Source organism: Urocitellus parryii, chromosome 4 (genome assembly GCF_045843805.1).
Source record: "Urocitellus parryii isolate mUroPar1 chromosome 4, mUroPar1.hap1, whole genome shotgun sequence".
Taxonomy (NCBI): Eukaryota; Metazoa; Chordata; class Mammalia; order Rodentia; family Sciuridae; genus Urocitellus; species Urocitellus parryii.
This window is the reverse complement of record NC_135534.1, coordinates 148,620,865-148,645,568: the sequence shown is the minus strand read 5'-3', so window position 1 is coordinate 148,645,568 and position 24,704 is coordinate 148,620,865. Positions and strand designations below refer to the sequence as shown.

General features: G+C 37.6%; 2 pseudogenes; both read right to left on the bottom strand.

The window, feature by feature from the left end:
- Window positions 1–291: 291 nt before the first annotated feature.
- On the bottom strand, window positions 292–1,166 carry LOC113184663 (adenosine receptor A2b pseudogene; annotated as a pseudogene).
- A 9,011-nt stretch (window positions 1,167–10,177) lies between these two features.
- Window positions 10,178–10,649, bottom strand: LOC144254327 (stathmin pseudogene; annotated as a pseudogene).
- Between the last annotated feature and the right edge of the window lie 14,055 nt (window positions 10,650–24,704).

Genomic DNA, 24,704 nt, shown 5'->3' with positions numbered 1-24,704 from the left:
TCATTTTCTTCCATGAATGAGGCAGACTCAAAAACAAAAGTCTTTTAGAATCCATTCAAGCCATCGGCATCATCCACACAATAAGAGCAGCCGAACAATCATAAATACATTTGTTGACACTTGGAGTCTACTAACAGCATGTACATATTAGCTAGATATGTGGTAACTCCAGACAAGTGCTCAGAAGAGAGCCCAGATGCTTGTGAGGTATAGCTGTTTTTCACAGTGAGGATCAGTCAATCGTGTCTTATCCCTTTGGAGGCTTTGGCCTCCAAGAGGCCAGAGCCTGGGTCATATGCCCACACTGAGTGCAGGCTGTGGCTCAGCCTGCCCATTCCTGCTCTTGCCATCTGTCTGGCAGAAAACATACCTGGAGATGATTTTGTGAAAGTATAGCGGAAGTCTCGGTTCTGATAGGCATAGACCATGGGATTGACCACTGAATTGGCATGTGACAGGAGAATGACCATGTTCATTGCTCACTTGGGCTTGTCCTTGACCTGGGCTCGCTGAAAAAGAGTGAAACAGTTGATGACACACGTACTGGTAGTCAACACAGAGCAAAGATCCCCACAATCATAGCCAGGGACTTGGCAGGTCCATGCTCCGCAGCTGCCTGCAGGCCACCATGAAGATCTTGATGTAGATCACCAGCATGGTGAGCAGTGGGGGCAGGACACATCCAAAGAAGTTGAAGTATACCATGTAGCTCATGGGGACCACATTCTTAAAGAGACACTTCACAAGGCAGCAGCTCTCATTCATGGTTCCATCCCCGGGCTCCGTGGAATGGAGTCAATCCAATGCCAAAAGCAAGGACCCAGAGCACAGCGAGGACTCCTCTTGCTCCAGTCCTGGTGATCAAACTCTTATACCTGAGCAGGACTCCGATGGCCAGATACTTGTCTATGGCCACAGCCAGAAGGCTGAAGATAGAGCTTTGTGTGAGCACAAGCACAAAGTTCGTGAGAAAGAGGCATGTGGAAGTCAGTGCAGAAGCCCAGGCTGATGGTGATAGCAAAGGGGATGGCGAACAGCCTCACGGCCACGTAGACTGCCACCAGGGACACCAGAAAGCAGTTGGTGGGAGTCTGCAGAGCGCTTGATGTGCCCACCACCACGCACACCAGCACGTTGCCTGCCACATCCAGAGTCTCCAGCAGCATGGCTGGGCCAGCTGGGCCCCGAGTGTCCCTTCCCAGGGCCCTGCCTGCGGGACAGCTGCGTGAGCCCCGCCGGGCACTGCTGGAGCACCAGGTCTTGCCTCCTCTAGCCATGTCCCGCCTCCTCTGGCTGCGTCCTGTACTTTTTAGATATATATGAAAATAGGGAATATTTTGACATATTTATACAAATATGGGTCCATCTTATTCTAATTAGATTCTCAGTCTTGCGCTTATACATGATGTGGAGATTCATTGTGCTGCAAATCATATATGTATATAGGAAAATGGCAGAAATTTTCTATGGATTATGTGTGATTTCCTTCTATGGCAGAGCTTTGTGAGGAGAAATCAGAATGTAACTGTCTTATTTATAGTCTATTGAGAAGTCAGCTGTCAGATTGTAATTTCTGAGACAACTGCCTCTTTTACCCAAGTTAATATATGACTATACCTAGAGTCTTCATTTACCTTTTCCCAATCACCTCACTCTAAATCCTGATGAGGAAGGCAAAATAAGTGTGGAGAATACACAGGTGAAGTATAATATGAAGACTGATGGTTATGGCAAAATGAGATGTCCCACCTACAGGAGATTCAAATTCAAGCCTTCACAATACTATACTAGCTACACCAAATCTGTCTAAAAGCTTGAATTTATAAATCCTTGGTTTTGAAATAGTTAAAAATCACTCTGCTGGGGTGTTCAGAGTTTGATGATATATGGTTCCTGCTCACATTTTACACTGAAAACTACAGTTTATATCACTTACTTCCTTCACTTGCAGCATTTACCAAAACCACTAAAAGAAAAACAAGGAAGTGGCCAAATCCATCGGGGTGAATTAATTGTGAAGTTATTATGCTTAAGGGTGAGTATCTCTCACTTGCACAGAACTTTCCTAAGCTATGGGTCCTTTGCATTTATTTATTTATTTTTGTATTTTTGCAAAAGTAACTGCAATTAGTGGATATCTATTTCGTGTTCACTGACTTTTAAAATTATTAAATTTGTTTTAATTAGTTATACATGACAGTAGAATGTATTTATGCACTTTGATATATCATACATAGATGGGATATAATTTCTCATTGTTCTGAGTGTGTACATGTTGTAGAATCATATTGGTCATGCAGTCGTATATATACATAAAGTAATAATGTCTGTTTCGTTCTACTGTTCTTCTTATCCCCACATTCCCTTCCCTGCTTCCCCTTTACTTCTCTCTACCTAATCTATGGCAATTCTATTCTTCTCTAATGCCCCACCACCCTCTTTGTGAATTAGCATCCACATATTAGAGAAAACATTCAGGCTTTGGTTTTTTGGGATTGGCTTATTTTGCTTAGGATAATATTTTCCAACTCCATCCATTTCCTGGCAAATGCCATAGTTTCATTCTTCTTTAAAGCTGAGTAATATTTCATTGAATATATATATACCACTTTTCTTTATCCATTCATCTATTGAAGGACACCTAGGTTGGCTTCATAGTTTACCTATTGTGAATTGTGCTGCTACAAACATTGACATGGCTGCATTATTGTACCAGGCTGATTTTAAGTTCTTGAGATACAAACTGAGGAGTGGAATAGCTGGTCAAATGGTGGTTCCATGCCCAGTTTTCTGAAAAATCTCCATATTGCTTTTATAGTGGTTCTACCAATTTACAGTTCCACCAGCAATATATGAGTGTACCTTTTTCCCCCACATCCTCACCAACATTTATTTTTGCCTGTATTCTGATGATTGCCCTTTTGACTAGAGCAAGATAAAATCTTAATATAGTTTTGAGTTGCATTTCTCTAATTACCAGAGATGTTAAACACTTTTTTTATATACTTATTGATTGATTGTATTTTTTCTTCTGTGAAGTGTCTGTTCAGACCCTTAAAGGGTAAGAAGGAAAATCAAGGATCAATACATGGGATGGATTCAAATTAAAAAGCTCTTCTCAGCAAAGGAAACAATAAATAATGTGAAAAGAGAGCCTACAGATTGGGAGAAAATCTTTACCACATGCACCTCTGATAATCGATTAATCTCTAGGATATACAAAAAATGTTAACACCCAAAATACAAAAACAAAAATAATAAAACAACAATAAATAGCCCGATCAATAAATGGACTAAGCAACAATTAATATGTTAATAAAAAAAATTAAATCCCTCTCAACCCCCTCTGGCCCTTTGAATAGATTATGTTCTCTATAAATAGCAGAAAATACTAAAGCAATGACTCATATGGACCAACAGGATAAACATCCAACTCTGTTCACCTTCTGAATGATGCCAACAGAACCCTCCCTCTTTTCCAGCCACCCATGCTTACCATGTAAAATTTTCTTCTGATTCTTCTCATGGTCTCAGGAGAACTGCTTCAGTTTCTTTTCTCAATGTCTTTTCAGGCAAAAAAACCAAAAAACCAAAAACAAACAAACAAACAAACAAACAACAACAACAACAACAAAAACAGAAACAAGAAGGCTTAGTGCTTGAATAGAGAAAGCAAAAGATTTTCCAGGAACCCCCACATTTGTGCTTACACTGTGTTGGACAGAACAGTGTCAAACGAAGCCTGATACCTGCAAGAGATCTTGGGAAATCATGACCAGCACTTAACAGCCTCAAGAGTCAAAGGTTTTTCACCTTCAGTCATTCTTTCAAAAACATTGATCTGTGTCTATTAGGCTTCACTACTCATGTTTAACTCCAACTGGAGCTGGACTCAAGGAACAGAGTTGCCAAGGATCCGGGGCCTTCAAATCCAGTTGACATGGGTTGGTATCCCATCTCTAGCACTTCCCACTTGTATGCATGGGTTGTTTACCTTTTCTTCTTAAAAAGGTTTTCTGCTTGTGTGTTTGTTTTGTTGTATAAAGACATGAAATGTGTTTTATTGTGCCTAAAAAGATTAAGAATCATGAATTTTTCTGTTACTATAACAGTCACAAACCCACATCCCACACACATGCTGGACAAAGTATGTGACCACTCTCAATTTATTTCCTCTCTCTGTAAAATGGGAAGCTGGCCACTTTGGACAGTTGTGGGGAATGTATAAAACTATCCAAGCAAATAAAAATTAAAACATTCCTAGAAATTTACATTTAGCAACAAGCAATTCCTTTGGAAGACAGCCTTACAAATGGATTAGTTTTGCAGGGACTCTTAAACCCTTCTTCCTGCCAAATACTTTTTTTTGACCTCTATTTTATTTATTTTTATGTGGTGCTGAGGATTGAACCCAGTGCCCCACATGTACTAGGTGAGCACTCTACTGCTGAGCCACAATCCCAACCACCCAAATATTTAAATTTTTTTTTTTTTAGCTTTAGGCGGACACAATGTCTTTATTTTATTATTATGTGGTGCTTAGGATCGAACCTGGTGCCTCAGAGAAGCCTCTACCAAAGTGCTTGTCTTAGTGCAACACTATTTTAAAAAAGCAACGCCTCTAACTGTTCCACATTTTCATCAGGTATGAATTGAGTAATTATACAGTGTGTAACATTTTAGCAATGCTGACTGGACTGTGTTGAAACACTATAAATTAGAATTATTTTAGTCCATAGCTATAACTGAGTTAATTTGAGTAGGAATGTGAGCAAACGAATTATTGGAAAAAAAAATCAACCTAATTGCAGTTGAAAGTTCCCTGTTGTTTAATGAGCATATTACCTGAAATTTTGGTGAAGTTTTTAAAAGATAAAGGATGTCAAAATCACCTCTGATCAAATACAGCAAACATAATCTACAATTAAAAATATATAACTATATAATTTTGGTGCTATAACATGTTACCACAATAGTTTTTTAGTGATGTATAATGCCACTGCTTTCTCTTTCATTTTTTTTCTCTCTCTTTCCCTCTCCCTCTCCCCTCCAATGTATTAGGATACAGAATATAATATCACATTACAATATTTGGGTAGGTGATTACAATCAAACCATCTCCCAGACAAGAAGGCAAGTGAAATGGAGAAAGTATGTGATAAATTTAAGACATTATTGTACAAGCCTATAATGGTGTGTTTTAACCAGATTTCACAGTAAAAGTCATCCACTTTTTCCTCCTGTCAACAATTTATCGATTCATGCATTATGGGTTTTTTGAATTGATATGCCAGACACTACATGATTAAATCTAACTATAATCGTGTTTAGGCAAGAAGGTAACTTTACATATGTTCATGTTGGAAAACTTTGGGTTGTAAGAAGATAGGTGATTTCAACATTATTTTTGGCAATGTAATTAGTGCAATGGCCATTCCTTTCTCCACAATAAAGGAAAATCTGTGAATACAGAATAACATTAGTATGCAAAATACTTTGAGGGTAAGAAAAGAAAAGAAAAGTTCAATTGTAAAAAGGCCCAGGGAAAAAGGATGGAATAGTGGGAGGAAAGATGGGGAGAGTGTACAAGAGCTGAGTAAATTCCATGGAGGTGGGTGGGGAAAGGGTGGAGCTGGGACCATTGGCTCAAGAGGTGAGCTAGAGTCCAGAGAACATAAAGCCTAGTTGAGCCAAGTAGGAAAAGCAGGCTGAAACCAAGGAAGCCATACAGATTCAGGTCTGTGGGTGAGATCTGCTGCAGAGAAAGGCTTCCAGTTCAGGAGAGAAAAGGCCCAGATGTCTCCCCTGTTCCTGATCCACCTCCTAGGAGTCTGGCTGCTGCTGAGCCAATCTCCCACAAAGGTTGCATCAGGATGATGAGAGAAAGTTATTTGGTTATTTGTGATCACTGATTATTCCATGAAAAGATGCTGCTTTGCTGGAAAGCCGCTCTGAAAATGTCAATGGGGTCTGCAGAGTCTGAAGGATCTGCAGGTAAGAGCTTGTTTCCCCAGAGCCTTTTGACACTTCCCATTGGTTGCTCTGGGGCTGCCAACCTAGTGGAATGAGGGTCTCCAAGCTGGGTTGGATACCACATTGGCTACCAGAGCTCAGCCTTGACTCCAGGTGTTTTTTGCCCAAAGCTTGAACCTTTACTTGGTAACTTGCTTTTATTGAAAACCTCACTGGGAATCTTGCCAGAGGGAGAGGAAATGTGGGAAGCACAAAAAAAAAAAAAAACATCCAGGAGACATCTGGTGTTCTTCCCACCTGACTGCCAGGTCAATGGTGAGGAGAAATGGGGAAGCCACAGAAGAAAGACAGGCACACTCCTGGACCCCAGAGGAAAAGTTGAACAGGCCAGATGGCAGGCATGATGGTAACCTGGTCCCTAGATGGAGCATCTCTGATTGAAAGGAAAGGGGGCAAAATGTGATCTGGTGAGCTAGTTGTCAAGTTTGTTTCTGTGCCAAAAAGCACATGGAAGCACCCTGAGATGTCTGTCCAGGTACTGAAAAATGAGACAGGAAACATCTTAGATTTAGTGACCATCCTCCTTATGAAAAAAATCTGGCAGGGGCCTGTGCCATGGAGAATACCTTCATCCGCTTTTAATGCAACTTGTAAAAGGAACCTGGCTTCCCCCATCTTTTGGGATTGGATCTGGTAGTTCTACTGTGACAGAGGCGATGGAAGAGAAACAAGTGAGTAGATGAATAAAGGAAAAACTGAAGGACACCAGGAACCAGATAAGCTTGCCTCTTAGATCATGATAGCTGAAGACCTTATTGCTGCTTTCTAGATTTAGAAAGTATAATGGAGCTTTTTTTTTTTTTTTTAAAGCAAGATCTCAGACATGAGTGCAGTTCCAATGTGGATTGATTCTTTAAAATATGTTTCTTAGTTCTAAAGTACTTAGAAAGATGGTTTGGAAACCAAGTTAAAGAAGCCATGGAAACTCACAGAGGCATAAGATAATCAGTGTAATGGGTTTTATTAAATTCAGTAAACTCAATTACAAATAATTAAGTTTTTTCCATTTCATATGGTGTATGAAATTTATGAAAAACCACCAGTAAGTTTTATAGGTTATCTGCATATGTTGTACACAAGTGATCCTCATTCAGAATCATTGTGCACAATAAATACATTTACTTTATGGGATATAAAGTATGACTATAAAATTATGTACTTTTCTACATTGTTTGTCAGAGATTGATTTTATGACTTCATTCCATAGTTTTTGTGTAAAAGTAATAAAAGATTATCAGAGTCTGTGAATTAACTAACTCAAACCAGGGAAGGCTAGATTGCCTTGCCTTTGCTTTTTGTTAGGTGGCATTCTTTTAACCCATTTCTCTCTTTAATATCAAAATCTTTTTTTTTGTGTGTGGAAAAGAATAATTCCCAAAGATATGTGTGAGGGAAGTCACAGTCATATACTAGGTTGATTACATTGGAGCTTTTGGAAATCCCTCTTTTTAAACTTTATTCTGAAGCAATATGTTGTCATTATGAAACATTTGATAGATTAATGTTACTACAATCCTTTTAAAGGGTTATTTTTGTAATTCATAATTTTCTTAACAATCGAGAAAATTACTCAGGAAAATAAACAAAATCAAGCAGGGCCCAATGGCACATGCCTGCAGTACCAGTAGCTCAGAAGGATGAGGCAGAGGGAACACAAGTTCAAATCCAGACTAGTAAATTAGACCCAGTTTCAAAATAAAAATAAAATAATGAAATAAAAATGACTGTGGATGTGACTCAGTGTTTGAGCACTCTTGTTTTTAATCCCCAGTACGTTCTCCCAAATCCATCTGTGTCAAAATTAGTGATTTCAATGACCAACATGACATCCGACACATGAAAGATCAAAATCAAATACTGAAAATATCTTGATAAAAGCAAAGAAGGAATGATGAGGAAGAGAGGTGACATTGGGCCAAGGTGGAGTAAAGCAGAACCTTGGCAAGATTATAGTACTTTTATCTGCCCAATTATAAGGAAAGTAGATTGCTTAGATATCAGGATACTTGCTACTTCTGTTTTAATGTTTAATTATATTGAGGAAATGCCTTCCTTTTTGTCTATTCTTATGTTTACAGTTTTTATGATGATCCTTGACATCAATATTTCCCCCCCCAAACATTTTTTAACTTAATAGATATCAATCCATCCTTCCTCAACAAAGATGCATATGCCTTCAATAAGATGCCACAGCAGCTGAGGGCAACAACACCTTCTGAGAGGAAGCCGTCATCATTAGACCTACAGCAACATGAACCTGTAATAGAGGACTCAAAGCCTATTCCTGAAGAGTTGGAGTATATCTTTCAAATAGACAAGGGGAAGCCCTTCAGAACCAGAATACTTAGTTGGAATTCTCATTCCCCCAAAGTTTATTTAATAATGTGGACATGTTAATACATTGTTATAGAAACTATTGTACCAGAAGATCTATGGTTAAATATTGTGGAGATGAAGCTAACAGTGCAGACATTACCTGTTGTTCACATGCATTCTTTATGATATTTTTAACTGATCCTCTTTCTGGCTGCATGATTATTAGAATATGAGAAGTTAATATTAATGAATTAATATTAATATTTGGATTTTTCATATGATGTGAAAGATAAAATTCCTTGCATGATTTCTGTTAATAATACTTCTTACCCATCAACTGCTTATAAATACTTCTTATATTAGAAAAGTCTTTTTGTCTCTTTTAACATATGATTGCATTGTTGGTTCTTGTGCCATTATTTAAAATTTCATTTCAATCTTTATCACTTTACTCAAACATAACTCGATTTAATGCAATGCCTAACAGTGGTTACATAAAATAGACCAAAATTCCTGTATTGGCATTAATCCTTTGATTAAATGTGCCTAAAATTATAAAACTTTGACTTTCTTAATTTTGAAATATTTTTGTGTCTTACTGAATCATTCATTGCAAGCAATCAGTTTGGACCTTCTCTCAATTTTATTTAGTTAAGGATATACAAACTAAGGTCATACTCCTAGGTAAAGGTTCTGAGAGACAAAACAATTTAAAAAGCAAATGATTTTTAAAGGAGAAAAATGAATTGACATATAATAAGAAGATAAACAACTCTGTGTCCTGTATATTACAGAATCCAACTTAGTAAGGAAATTCACTTTATATTTAATGTTTTGGAGTTTATAAACCATTCCTGTGAGCAAAACAATTGTATAATAATATGAAAACTTGTTAGAAAAGTAACAGCTGTCATCTTAGTATTTGGCCAGTTCCTTCAAACTGACTATACATGCAACTTAGGCAGCATTTAAATGGCAGGGTAATATCTTCCTTCAAATGTCTATAATCAAAATTTAAAGGGATTAAAACAGAAATTTTTATATTTCATAAGTGATTATAACAAAACCTCTAGTATTTATTAAATCCTCACCAAAGCCACTTTGCCCAGCTTCATAAATTTCTGTAAAACCTTGGAGACCATGAGCCACCTTGGACAAAGCCAGAAAGAGCACTGTCCAAAATGGAGCGTTTTACCTATATAAAGAGGACACTGCACAGGAAAACTACATACCAGAGAGCACAATGTGCCCACACCCAGATTCAGGAGTCTGCTCATCAACCTGTCCTGGTCCATGTCCCACATCTGGTCATCCACCAAATCCATGGAGGCAATGTTCCTGGAATCAGTGTGTATTTGCTGTTTCTGATGATCTGGCCATTTTTCATTTAATATGGTCTCTTCAATCTCTTTTCTCCACTTTTTTTTTAACCAAAAGTACTGAGCAGTCTTATTAACCATCCTAAGTATAGTAGCATCTAGTAAGATTGGGAAAGAATTGGGACTGAAAAGTGAACAGATATTGAGCATCTAACACTTTGAAAGAAGCCACTAAATACTCTTCACAAACATGTTTTTACAGAGCCAATAGAGTATTGACCCAGCAGTCCCAGAGCACTGAAGTAGAAAAGATTAAGCAATAAAAATAGCTACATTCAAAATATCAACACTTTAGAAAAAGATTAAAACGTTTTCAGTTTCTCCCCTTTATCCCCTAAAAATCATCTTACAGTCTGGATCTACCTATACAGTCCTACACCAGCTTCTAGAATATTTGTCAAGAGGAAAAAATAAATAAAATGACACTGGTCAGTACTCTCTTTGGCTATTTAGGAAGGAGAAGGGAGAAAGTCAGTTCTCAGGACAAATTGGTCAGCTTCAGTCTCATCAGCAGGGTCTTTGGATTCTTTGCTCTTCTGCACTTCTTCAATGTGCTTATCCTTCTGTTGAAATGCTCCAGCTTGGCAGCCACTTCTGCCTCTTGGTTCTCTTTGTTAGCTTCTGTTTTGTGAGTCCATTTTTCTTCCATTTTAATGAAGTGGTTATTTTCTTCTGTTGCTTTCTGAAGCATTTCTTTCTCATGCTGTCATTTCTCAGCAAGCTGCTTCATGGGACTTGCATCTTTCTCCTTCAGCTTCTAATTTCTTCTGAATTTCCTCCAGATAAAAGATACTTGTTCTTTGGAGGGGAAAGGGGGAAATCTGGGAAGTATTCTTTTGACTGAGGACTGATAATCAGCTCAAATGCCTGGCCTGAGGCATGCTTCTCCAGTTCTTTCACCTGGAGATCAGAAGAAGCCATGGTGGATACAAGACAAGAGCCTGGCAGTGTGTTCTACACAATCCACGGGTAAGGAAAGCCCAGTTCAGTCCAAGCCATCTGGACACACTCTCCACACTTTGGTTAGGTTCTTATGTATAAAAAATATGTTCCACTACTTGAATAATAAGTTCAAGTCAGAATGCAAATGGTAACTCATATGTGACCATGGCAATAGGGTGGCAATAAAAAGCAAGTGGAGGCTGCACTGAACTGGACAGTTCTTACCCATTAACCACTTGTAAAACAGCAAAAGACAATCTGTGGTTAGCCATCTACTACTGAAGCCAAAATTAGACAGGCAGATAGGCAGGGGTCAGATCCAGAGACTGGAGGGATTGCAATGCTAATTCCTTCAGAGCCCTTCCTTCACCCTTATCAAGATAACCTGCCCCTCTTCCAACCTATCTTTAAGGTCTGAATAAAGCCACTATATACTCTTCACAAACATATTTTCAGAGATTGTCCCTCTCTACAGGGAGTTGTTAATTATTCTCCCTTCCTGCCCATGTCACTCTATCTTGGCTCCTATAGCCCATCTGCTTCTTAACTTTTCTCCATCCCATCTTAGTATCTCCTGAGCCTAGGAAGGAGAGAGATAATTGGAAGAGATCAGGAGACCAAAGGAAGCCTATGACATAAAAGAGGCACAATGCACTCACTTCTTGGGATACCAGGACACCAACTCTGGCACTCTTCTCCTCCCTGAGAGAAGTCTATACTACCTGTTATAAAGTAAACCCTGCTTTATATGCTTGCCTTAGCATGTTTCTCTAACATTATACTTCAACATGTGAGGAAGCATAACTCATCACTGGTAATTGGCAGTATCATTACCAATAGTCAACCAGTTAGCATCCTTAATACATCCAGTGCTTGTGCTACTAAACTCTAGATAGGGAAGAAGGGTGGGAGGTAAAGAGAGGAGGCAGGGGGTTAGCAAGAATGGTGGAATGTGATGGACATCATTATCCAAAGTATGTGTATAAAGACATGAATTAGTGTGAACATACTTCATATACAACCAGAGATATGAAAAATCATGCTCTATATGTGTAATAAAAATTGTAATGCATTCCGTTGCCATTTATTTTTTTAAAAAAATCAATAAAAAAGTCTACCTAAATGCCATGAGAAACTTATCATATTAGTCCAATGCAATTCCTACATAAAAATTTCTGTTCATACACATGTATCAGTTTGGATGTTGTTCTCTGTGAATAACAGAACACACTAAAACAGTGGTTTCAACAATGCCAATGGAATAAGCATCCAACATTGGTTAGCTTCTGTATGATGCAGGCAGGATCCTCCTGTCTTTACAAGTCAGCCATGCTTAGCATATAAGGCTCCTTCCTGATACTCTGCACCTATTGGACCCAAGATAGCTGTTTCATCTCCCTTTTTCAGTGTCTGTTTTAGGCAGGTAAAGAGGGGGAAATAGGAATGGTTAGTAATGGCTCAAAAGGAAATGAAAAGACTCCGAAGTTGTGTTAATATTGTATTAGCCAGAACTGTGTCACATGGACACTGCTGCCAGTAAGAGATACTGAGGAATCATATTAAATGCTTGTGAGCTCAAGAGCTGAAGACAAGGGAGAAGGTTCTAGGAAAGCAGACTGGGAGTCAACCTATAGGGTTACACATGTTCTCTGTTCTCATACCAATAACACCTCCTTGAAAGACAATAATGTTTAATAATTCATCTTTGTCAGTAAATTATCTCCAAGTGGTAATGGACCAAGTGATACTCAGCAGGGAGGTGGGTTTTGGAATCCAGTAGACATGGGTAGGAATGGAAGAATATGCACTAACCAACTATAAATAGGGACAAAATTATTTTCCCTTTACAAAGTGCTTCGTTTCATTTGTTTTGATGGAAATCATTTTTTATGTTTAAATGATTAATCAAAAATTATTATATTCTAGTTTATAGAAAAATATAGTGGAAAGCAAGAGTTCCCCAATTTACTCTGGGCTCAACAAAATCTGTAAAGGTAAAATTTCTAAGCTGATTCTAAGCTGCAAAAGTCTGAGTTAAAGTGTAAAAGACCAGGCATTGTAAAGCTTCTAAATGGCAAGGCCTGGGCTAAAAAGTAAAGACTAGGTATTGTTAAAACTCTTCTGCTACCCCTGGAACCTGTAATTTCTGTAGCTGTTAGGACAATGCTGGAACTGCCCAGTAAATATCTCCATTGATTCCCTGGTTGTTTAATAGCTAAGGGCTCCAGGTAGCATGGCACGTAAGCATCTAGGCTCCAAAACCAATCAGTTTAAATTTGTACCCCGCTTAGGAATGACCAATCACCGCTGCCCAGATTGTTCCCACCAATGTATGTACTAATCCTGACTCAGAGCTGTTGTTCAATTTTCCTGCGACTCATGATGATTTGTTCTGATGTATGCAAAGCCCCCCACCCTCTCCAAAAAGTGTACTTAAGCTCTGCTTGACCTCTTCTCTGGGCTCTGGGCTGCTCTCCCTTCCTGAGTGAGCTTTGAGCCCCAGCATGCTGGTTCAATAAACTCCCTTTTGCCAATTGCATGAAGTCAGTCTCTTGTGTGTGGTCTCTTTCTCCGATGCTCCGCGGGACCCCTTACAAATCAATAGTTTTCTCTGTTATTAAACTCCTACATTAGTGTGGTACATTTGCACCAATTTATGAACTAATATTGATGTATTTTTATTATTAAATCTACAGTTTAGGGGCTGGGGATGTGGCTCAAGTGGTAGCGCGCTTGCCTGGCATGCGTGGGGCACTGGGTTCAATCCTCAGCATCACATAAAACAAAATAAAGATGTGCCCACCGAAAACTGAAAAATAAATATTAAAAAATTCTCTCTCTCTCTCTCTCTCTGTCTTTAAAAAAAATCTACAGTTTATGTTAGGTTGACTTCTTCTGTTGAACTTTATGGGAGTTTTGATTCCTTGCTTGCAATCCATTTGGATGAACATTTTGAAGCAGAATTTCTGTATCATGAGGCCATAAGCCTTGTATTCTCAACTTGCTGAGGAATCTTGCATTCCTACCAAGAATGAACAAGGCTTCCTGTTTCTCAGCATTCTTGACAACATTAGTTATTTCCCTTTGGAAACAATAGACATCCTAATAAATGTGTAATGTTGCCTCATTATGCTCTTCTTCCTTTATTATTTTTAATTAACAAAACACAATTGTAGACATTTAGGAGGGTACAATGAGATGTTTTGACATATGTAGAATATATAGAATTGCTAAGACAATTTAATTAATGTGCCCATCATCTTGATTACCTGTACATTTTTGCAGTGAGGCACTTGAAGTTTACTCTCTTCCTTATTTTGAAAATACCCAATTATTATTATTATTATTATTATTATTATTATTATTATTGACTCTGGTCATCCTACTGTTCAACAGATCTCAAAATATTTTTTCTCCTCTCAGAAATTATATACTCTGATCAACAACTCTCCATTTTTTCTATCTCAAGCTCCACTCCTAACCTTGGTACCTATCATTTTCAACTCATTCAGATTCCATGTATAAGTGAGATTGTATGGAATTTGTCTTTTAGGGCCCACTTTATTTCACTTAAAACAATGTCTTCCAGGATAATTTCTTTTGTAGCAAATGACAGAATTTCCTTTTTTTTTTTTGTGAGGCTAAGTAGTATTCCCTGGTATGTATGTACGTGTGTGTGTGTGTGTGTGTGTGTGTGTGTGTATACACACACCACCTTTTTTTATTCTTCCATTGATGGAAATATAGGTTGTTTCCACATCTTGGATCTTGTGAACAATGCTGCATTGAACATAAAAGTGCAGATACTGCTTTTTTTTTCCCATCCTTTCCAACACTTTTTTGTCTTTTTGATTAAAGCAAATCTAAGGTCTAAGACATGGTATTCTCGTTTTAATTTACCTTTTTGTTTTGTCTAGTGATGCCTGACATTTTTTTTCTGTGCATGTTGACCATGTGTATACATTGTTTGAGAAATGTCTACTTAGATTCTATGCTGGTTTAAAAACAAGGTTGTTTATTTTCTTGCTATGGAGTTGTTCAAACTCCTTATGTGTTTTGGATGTTGACCTCTTATTGGATGGATGGTCTGCAAATATCTTCTTCCATTCTGTGAGTTGCTTCTTCATCTTACTAATAGTTCCCCTTGTTGTGTAGAGCTGTTTTGTTTGATGTCATTCGTCTATCTTTCTTTTCTTGCCTAAGGTTTCAGTGTCATATTGAAAGAAATTGTTACTGAATCTATTTGTGGAGCTTTTCCTCAGTTCTTATTCTAAGCTCTTCAATCCATTTTCATTTAGCTTCTGCATGTGGTAGGAAATGGGGTCTACTTTCATTCCTTCTCAGTGGACAGCCACTTCCCCAGCACTATTTGTTGAAGAGACTGTTCCCTTCCCATTTGGTGTTCCTAGTACCTTTGTTGAAAATCAATTGACCATAAATGAATATGCTTCTGTTTGGGCTTTCAATTCTCTTCAAGGAGTCAATGTGTCTGTTTCCAGACAGTACAGTACAGTACTCTATTGATTATAACTACTTTATAATGTACTTTCATGTTTGAAGTATGATGCCTACAAATTTGTTCTTCTTTCTTAGGATTGTTTTGGCTATCTGGTGTCTTCAGTGGCTCAATTAAAAAACTAATGACCTTAAAAAACAATGAGCTTTTCCCATTTTTCTGAAAAATGGCATTAAATATTTGATCAAGATTCCTTTGGATCTGTAGATCACTTTGGGTAGAATAGACATTTTTGTAGTGTTTGTAAAAGGTTTTATATTTCTCTTCCATATTTTTTAGTTTTGTATTATAATTATACAGAATGGTGGGATTCATTGTTACATATTTGTACCTGTAAATGTTTTAACAATATGATTTGGCCAATATCATTCCACAATATTTCTCCTTTTTTATCCCCTCCTACATCCACTCTGCTCCCTTTCTTCCACTCTACTTGTCTTCCTTCACTTTTCATAAGACCCACCCTTACCTTTGTTATATTTTTTACTCTCTAGTTTTCACATATAAGAGAAAGCATATGACCTTTAACTTTCTGAATTTGGCTTCTTAATGTTCTTATGTTCCATCCATTCTCCTGTCAGTCATAAATTTTATTCCTTTTTGTGGCTGAATAAAACTGCATTGTGTGTATATACCACATTTTCTTTTCCCATTCATCCCCTGGAGGACACCTAGAGGGCGTTCACAGTTTGCCTATTAATTGTGATACTATAAACATGGGTATGCATGTATCATTGTAGTATACTGACTTTAATTCTTCAGGATAAATACTGAGGAATGGTATAGCTGGGTCATAAGGTAGTGCTATTTCTGGTCTTTTCAGCAAACTTCATACTGATTTCCAAAATGGCTGTGGTAATTTACAGTCCTACCAGCATTATAAGTGTTCCCTTTTCTTCACAGAATCTCCAGCATTTATTATTGTTTGTGTTCTTGATGGCTGCCATTCTAAGCAGAGTTAGGTAGATATCAGTGTGGTTTTGATTTTATGAGACATTTGAAGTATGTTAATTTTCACAACCTGCAAAGGTAGATTGTCTTTCCATTTATCTGTGTTTTCTTCAATTTTATCAGTGTTTTATTTAAGCTCCCTTTGGTTATATTTACACTTCAGAATTTCACTTTATTTTATTTTTGTTGCTATTATAGAATTCTTTTTCAAATTATCTTCCCAGGTAGCTCATTATTAGTATATAGAAATGCTACTGATTTTTGTATTTTGCATTTTATCCTCCAACTTTACTGAATTGATATACCAATTCTACCAGTTATCTTTCTTTCTTTCTTTTCATTTTTGGTGCATTCCTTAGGACTTTCAGCCAACTGACGTCATCTAGAAAAATTTTTTACTTTTTCATTCTTATTACGGTGCCCATTATTTCTTTTTCTTAAATATTCTGGCAAGGACTTCCAATACTATGTTGAATAGAAGTGGTGAGAGTGGACATTGTCATCTTGCTCCTGATCTTAGAGGAGAAGCTTTCAAAATTTCAACATTCAGAATGATTTCAGCTATGGGTTTGGCTTATTTGTTTATTTTTATTGTATTTAGATACATATGACAATATAGTTCATTTTGGCATAGTATACATACATGGAGTATAACTCATACTAATTTTGATCCTGTGCTTGTAGTTGTCCATGATGTGGAGTTCCCCTTGTAGTGTATTCAAATACAAGGACAGGAAAGTAATGTATGATTAGTTCTACTGTCTGTGGGAAGCCATCCATGAAATGTGCATGGAGCTTTTCCGCATTGAAGCCAATGACGGGGAAGGTATGCTATTTGGGATCTAACAGTGGCAATCCGGTTGTCAAGATGGCCCAGTACACTTGAACTTCCCTCAGCTCTGCGCAGCACCAGAGATGAGCATGACCTGTTAGGAACCAAGCAGCCTATCTGCCCCCACCACTATCTTGTTTGTGTGAACAACTTTTTATTGAATCCCTTTGATCTGTTCCCATATAAATAAATAAGGTAGGGGTTTCTTTCTTTGTTAGAAGCTGCACCAGTCTGATCAGCTGCCTCTGCACTGAAACTATTTTTCTGTGGCCTGTGATTATTTTGCAGTACTATTTTCCAAGTTTTATTTCTCAGCCAGCCCTCCCTCTGGAGGGGAACCCTTTCCCTTACCCACGTGGGACATGAGTGAGAATTGCTGAGGAGAACAGGAGACGTTTTGCAAGGAAACCAAAGAGAATGGTAACCAATGGTTGCTCGGGGCCCTCTCTTGCAGGAAGTGTGTATGCAATTAGCTTTTTGGGAAAAAGAGGAGAGAGGAAGTTTCCTTATTGCATGTTGTTAAGCATAGGGAACTTGCTGTCTACAGACAGGGAAATTTACTTTGCTATTCTCAAGATGATCATGAAGAAAAAGGGAAAGTTTATAAAAAAAAAAACTCAACTTGCTCATTTCCTAGAAGTGACTAGGGAAGTTTGTCCCTGGTTTTGTGAGGAGGACCCGCTTGATTTGCATACTTGGGAAAAACTCAGCAGGCAGCTACATGCTGGTTTTATTTCAGTTAACATGTCTAGGAATGCAATCAAGAATGTAGAAAAAAATTGTATGGTAAATAGAGACTTGTTTATATTTGGACCAAGGTATTGGATGATGGTCCTTGGGAGATTTAATCACAGGCCTTAGAAATGCGGTTAAGTCTTAGCCCAGTAAACACTTTTGTCGAGCTCCTACGACTTGGACTTCCCTGTCTGCAGGAAATAACACATCTGAGTCAGGGAGAAGAGTTAAGGGCAGAACTAGAACATGCCCTGTTTGTAGCTTATGAAAGTCAGAGAGATGACCTAAGGGCAGAACCAAGGGGTACTTTATTCATAGAAAGTGAGAGACAGAAAAACAGCCTGGGGGCACAGCCAGAGGGCAATTCATTATTTGTAACCATGAAAGGCAGGGAAAGAGCCCAGATAGCATTTTATTAGAAGGAGAGATACAAGAAGATGGGGGAAGGGTCATGCTGCAGGATTCAAAGACTCACAGAGGAAAAAATTGAATTGGAAGCAGACCTCTGTAATTTGCGTTTGAATGGTCCTGCTCCAGCAATTTGCCCTACCCCACAGGAAAGACTAAAACTCAGAGTCCTAAATGTGGCTATCACAAAAATGTCTCTGCTCCAGCAGGGTCTCAGAACCACTAGAGAGGCAAGAGAAGATATACCGGATTCAAATTATTTCCAATTTTTGAGCAGTTCGATGAGCAAAACCAATGTGTACAAGTTTACACAGATGTCTCTGTGATCTCCACTTAGAAGGCATTGGAAAGATCTCTCGGTCTGGTCAAAGTGCTCAAGACCTCTGATGGGAAGATAAAGATGGCAATATGGGGCTTTTTAAACATTAGGTCTTCAATACTTTGCCAGTAAGTTTATGGAGGTGAGGTATTTTGAGCATCCTAGGAGTTTTATTAATAACTCCTAATTTTATGGTGTCATCTCAGAAGCTTAATCGAGGATCTATTTTCACTAAAGGATTACAAGGAAATCAACAAGAATGGTATTTACCTATGCCTTAGTCTTCTCAACAAAGAAAATTTAGATTACTTAATTCATCTAATCAAAAATTTTAATGGGAGCATTAGTTTGTTCCCCAGCCCAGAAAACAGCAGAGAAAATCAATTATCTGTCTGATGATCCTGTCTGGGTTGAACAATGGCTCCTTAAAAGGAAAAAACTCCAAGTGGCCCATAATATAGTTCAAGAACACGTTCAAGCTGGTCCTATTGAGCCTTCTTTCAGCCCTTGGAATACTCTAATTTTTGTGGTAAATAAAAAGTCTATCAAATGAAGATTATTACAAAATATCAGAGCCATCAATAAAACTATGGAACCAATAGCAGCCTTACAGTCTGAATTCTCTTCTCTTACAGCTATCCCTCTTGATTATCAATTAATAGTAATAGATTGAAAAGATTGTTTTTTTCACTATAGCATTACATCCAGATGATTGTAGGAGATTTGCATTTAGCATCCGAGATATAAATTTCAAAGAATGAGTTAAGAGATTTTGCTAGAAGGTGTTGCCTCAATGTATAACCAATAATCTCACAATATATCAAAATTCTGTATCACAGTCTGTGGCTTCAGTACAAGAACAATGCCCTGATGCGTATATAATCCATTACACAAATAAAATGCTTTTGCTCATGCTAGTTTAGATGTGCTTTTTAAAATTTTTGCTCAATTAGAAACTTCACTTACTGCAATGGCTTTTTGTATAACACCTGAGAAGGTACAAAATGCTTCTCCTTTTCAATGTTTAGGCAATTCAATCAAAGGACATATTATTCATCCACAGATGGTTTGCGTACTTTTAATGACATTCAAAAATTACTAGGTGGTATTAACTGGCTGTAGCCAAGTTTAAAATTAACCACTGCAGATTTGATTTCTTTATTTCAAACTTTATAAGGAGATTCTTCTCCAACTTCTCCTCATCAGCTTACAGCAGAGGCAAGGACTGTCTTGACAAAAGTTGAATCTGCCATTAAGACTTTCCAGCTTATCTCCTGTCTCTCCAACTTGAGGGAGCTGTCTTTTCTTGGACATCAATTCTATGATGAATCTAAAGAATTGTTGGTTTTCAGGTACTCAGTCCTTATTGTGTTGTGAAAATGAGAAAGACGACTTAGAAGCTCCTTACATGTTTTCACAGAAGGGTGAGCCCATATGTGGCACGACCAGACACTGTTGCACTGAAGAAGCATATGACCATTTCAACATGAATCCTTTGTGAAATGGAAAAATGGCCACTTGACTAGACAGTGTGAAATCACCTTTAAAACTATCTATGGAAAGTGTCTGGTGCAAATGAGTACTCAAGGAATGTGCACTCTTTTCCCCTTCTTTCTCTCTATGTTATGGTCTGCTTAAAGGTGCTCCAAAGATCCGTTTGGCTCTTATGCATCAAGAGTCAAGGCACAGGATGTATGTCTGAATAGAATCTATGGTTCTTGAATTTAGACCTAACTTTTATCTTCTATGAGAATCCTAGCATTATTGAGATATGTCCAAAATTAATGCCTGAACAATTTTTTTTTTTTTTGTACTGGAGATTGAACCCAGAAGCATTTATATCCACAGAGCCACATCCTTTTTATATATTTTATTTAAAGACAGGGTCTTACTGAGTTGTTTAGGGTCTCACTAAATTACTGAGGCTGGCTTTGAACTTGAGATCCTCCTGCCTCACCTGTGAGCTGCCCCGATTACAGGCATGCACCACTGCACCCAGCTCTGAACAAATGATTCTTGGTACTTTATTCAATTGTTTCTTATATGCAAATATGTTGATACTAAAATAATTGACTCATCCAATTCAAACAAAAATTATATTTAAAGTTTAAAACAAACTAAATTCAAAAAGAAAATTTTCCATTTTCATTGAATAATAAAGTGCTATTATTTGAATATTTTATCTTCTATTTTTAGTCAAGCTAAGTGATTACATCATCTTTTTATCTTTTTGAAAAACTAGATCTTTATCTCATTGATCTTTTGTATCATGTTTTTAGCCTTCATTTTATTTATTTCTCCTGTGATCTTTATGATCTTCTTTCCACCTACTAATTTTGGTCTTAGTTTGTCCTTGTTTTTCTAGTTCCTTGAGATGTACTGGGTTGTTTGAGATCTTTCTAATTTTTTGATGTGGGCCTTGATTACTATGAACAACCCTGTTAGTAGTTTTTTTGCTCTGTTCTATAGGTTTTGGTATGTTGTGTCTCCATTTTCATTTATTTTTAAGAAATATTTAAATTTCCTTTTTTACTTTTCACAAACTATTCATCCACTGTTCCAAAATAAGTTAATTACCACATGCTTTTATACTTTTCAAAAATGTTCATGTTATTGATTTCTTGTTTTATTGCACTATGGTCAGAAAAGGTACCCAATATGTTTTTAATTTTCTTAAATTTGTTCAGACTTGTTTTGTGGCCCATCACGTAATCTACCCTGGAGCATGTTTCTTGTGTGATGAGAATGTTGTTTATCTAAAGGCTATTGGATGGAATGTTCTGTAAATATTTGTTACGTCTATTTGCTCTAGGATACAGTGAAATTCTGCTATTTCTTTGTTGATTTTCTGCCTGGATGATCTGTCACTTGGTGAAAGGGGGCGTTACAGTCTCCAACTATGATTCACTGAATCTTTCTCTTACATTATGCCTATGAATACTTGTTTTATATATTGGAGTATTTGAGTATTAGATGCAAAAATATTTAGAACTTATTTCCTCTTGCTTAATTGACTCCTTTGTCATTATATAATGACCTTCCATGTCTCTTTTTTATTGCATTTGTTTTAAAGCCCATATTGTCTGATATCATTATGGTCACTCCTGAATTCTTTTGGTTTCCATTTGCATAGAATATCATTCCATCCTGTCACTTTCAGTCTCTATGTGTCCTAGAAGTGAAGCACATTTGTTATAAACAACATCAAGTTGGGTCTTGTTAATTTTTTTGATTCAGTCACTTTATGTCTTTTAATGAGAGAATTTAATCTGTTTGCTTTCAATGTAATTGGGTATAGCTAACATCTTAATATAGTCATTATGTAAATTATTCTGTTTTTCTTATTATAGTTTTTCTTTCTTTTAAAATTCCTTCCATCTCTTTATCAGCTTATCTATTAGAATACTGAAATGTTTCTCTCTATTTTTTTCAAGTTCATTGAGTTTCTTTAAAACAGCTACTCTAAATTCTCTGAGCATTCACCCATACTGATCACTGCTTGATAAGTTTCTGGTGTCTTATTTTGAGCAAGGGGTGAAGTTATGGTTTCCTGAAAGCACTTCATTATTGTAGATATAAGAAGTCATCCGAGCTTTAAAAAGTCAGGTATTTATTTCAATTTCCCTAATCAGTTTGTTTTTCCCTATCATTCCATATATTCTAACCAGTCTGCTTATTTTCCATGATGCTATAGTCACTTCCACTATTTCAGCACTGGTTGATACCCAAGTCCAGCTTGGCCAGAAGACTGCTGTTAATGTGTTGTCATTGTTTCAGTACTGAAGGATAATTCAAGCCTGTCTCTTATATGAAAAAGTAGTCTGTCCCCATAATCATTTCTCTAGGGCCAGGGTTGGCCCAGGTTCCTTGCTATAGTAACCAGCATTGGTCAGACACTATATAATTCTGCTCTTCCTTGACCAGAGAGTAACTGTGGTTGGATAAGCTCCAGGCTACTATGTCATACAAATGACCACCAAAGCCATCTTGCTGTGTCACATTCTAAGTCCACAGACCACCAAGACCAACACAACATTGGGTTAGAACAAAGGCCCGTTTAGGTGGACCACTGGTCGAAGACCACTGAAATCAAGTACAAATGATACTACCTGAAAGTGCCAGAGAAATAAAAGGAAAGTAGGAAATTGGTAGGGAGTAATTGTTGTAGGGACAAACGAACCAAGGCACTGAAGATAGCAGGAAAAGTTTTATTTGGCTGCAGCCAGATTCAGAGGGCACAGCTTTTACTGTAATCAATTAATCCCCTGAACCCTGATTTCAGGGAGTTTCAGAGTTTTGTACCCAGCATGTAAGGGGAGGAGCTCAGAAGTTCACAGTCTGCAAAAGTTCACATAAAAGCAGCTTTTTCTTTCACTGTTCTGGGCAAGTTAACCCTTCAAGGACAACACCTGAGAAGGAGGGAGAGCTTCATCTCCCCTTTCTTTCCTCCCACTGCCAGCTTGTTACCAAGGGCCCATTTGTAACTTATCTTAAAAATGTAGACATCTTTGTGAAGCCCAGCTCAAGTCCAGAGCCTTGTTTGCACATTTCTTCAAAGTACTATACTGGATATGTTTGTGAAAAACTAGTAAGGGGGTGTCAAGTATCTGGAGTGCTGGTATCTTCTCGGCCAGTGGCCAAGTAAACAGGGCAACATGAAACTAAGAAGTTCTATCTACAATGGACTCTCTTGCAGAGGCTCTTTTGCTGACAGTCCTAAAATCAGCCATGGTGAAGAGGGCTTTTCTGTGGAGAAAGGGGGTACCACTTCACAATAGCATGCAATTTCCCACCACCGTAGGAAATTCTCCAAATAGTGTTTCCCTAAGACTGTCCAGGAAACCATAGCATTCCTGATGCTTTCTCTTCCTCATCAGGATCTCTGGAAGTCAGATATAAATATAGAATCATTCTGTAGTTTCTCTTTATTCTGTTTCTTGTTTTTTTTGATGTGTAGGAGCTTTTTAGTTGATGTAATCCTATCTGCCAATTTTTGTTTTTGTTTCTTGAACTTTTGGGTTCCCATTCAGAAAACTCACTACCTGTCTCAGTGACTTGATGTTTTCTTCCTTATATTTTCAGGTATAACATTCAGGTCTTTGATACATTTTGAGTTTTTTATTTTGTTGGGTAAAAGTTTCAATCTTCTGCATGTGGTTATCCATTTTCTCAGTATCATTTATTGAAGAGGTTGTTCTCTTCTAATATGTGTGTTTGACACATTTATGGAGAACTAGGTGGCTTTAGATGAATCTGTTTTTTTTTTTTTTTTTTATTTCTAGGAACTCTATTCTAGTAGCTGGTCTCAGTGTTTATTTTTATGCTGTTTTGATTACTCGGGCTCTGTAGTATGTGTTAAAATCTGGTATTGTGATGCCTCCAATTTTGTTCTTTTTGCTCAGGCTTTCTTTGGCCTTTTGAGGCCTTTTATGCTTCCATACTAATTTTAGGGCCTTTTCAAAAGTTCAGTGAAGAATGTCACTTGCATTTTCATGAGTATAAGCTTTGGGATTTTTGTTAAAAGCTCTTTAAAGGGATTTGGACTGCAGTAACTTCAAAAGGTCATTGGACATGGTCAAGGTGAGAGAAGCATAAGCTGATAGGAAGCACCAAGTATAAAAGTGGGGAAGATAGTTCAGATCACATAAGATGGACATCATTTTAAAGTCTTTTTTCCTAATAATTAGTTGTGGATTAAAAATTCAGTGAGTGCTTAAACAAAATGTGGTATTTCTGCATCATGAAATAGTAACCAGCAAAAAAAATGCACCATGTATTGCTACACAGAGCAACTTAGTGTTGAGAGCCAGAGCTGAGTCGGAATGGCCCATGGCATTTTGCCAGAAGTAATGATTGAGAGGCAAGCCATTAAGATGATGATAATTAAGTTAAGCTGTGTATAATTGCTGTGACTGAATGATGCTGGATTGAAACAGGCTGTGTATTCAATTGTATATAGACCCCTGCTGTCTGCCTCGGGCACCAGGGCGCCCGCTACTTTGGATTCCTGGGGAGTTCACCGTTGGTTGGTAAAGTTCCAGTGGAGGGAGTTTCGGTTGGTGTGTGGTGTCCCTGAGAGGGCCACGTTGGTGGCGTTCTGGGGGAGTTCAGAAATAAAGTTTTGTTCCTGTTTGAGTGGCTCGTGATTTGTGCCCAGCCAGACTGAGGCAACTTAGGAGAGTCATCAAAGATTTAAGCTGAGTATAATGAGACAATCCTGCAAATGTACATATTGTGTAATTTATTTATAAAACATTCCTAATGGGGCTGAGG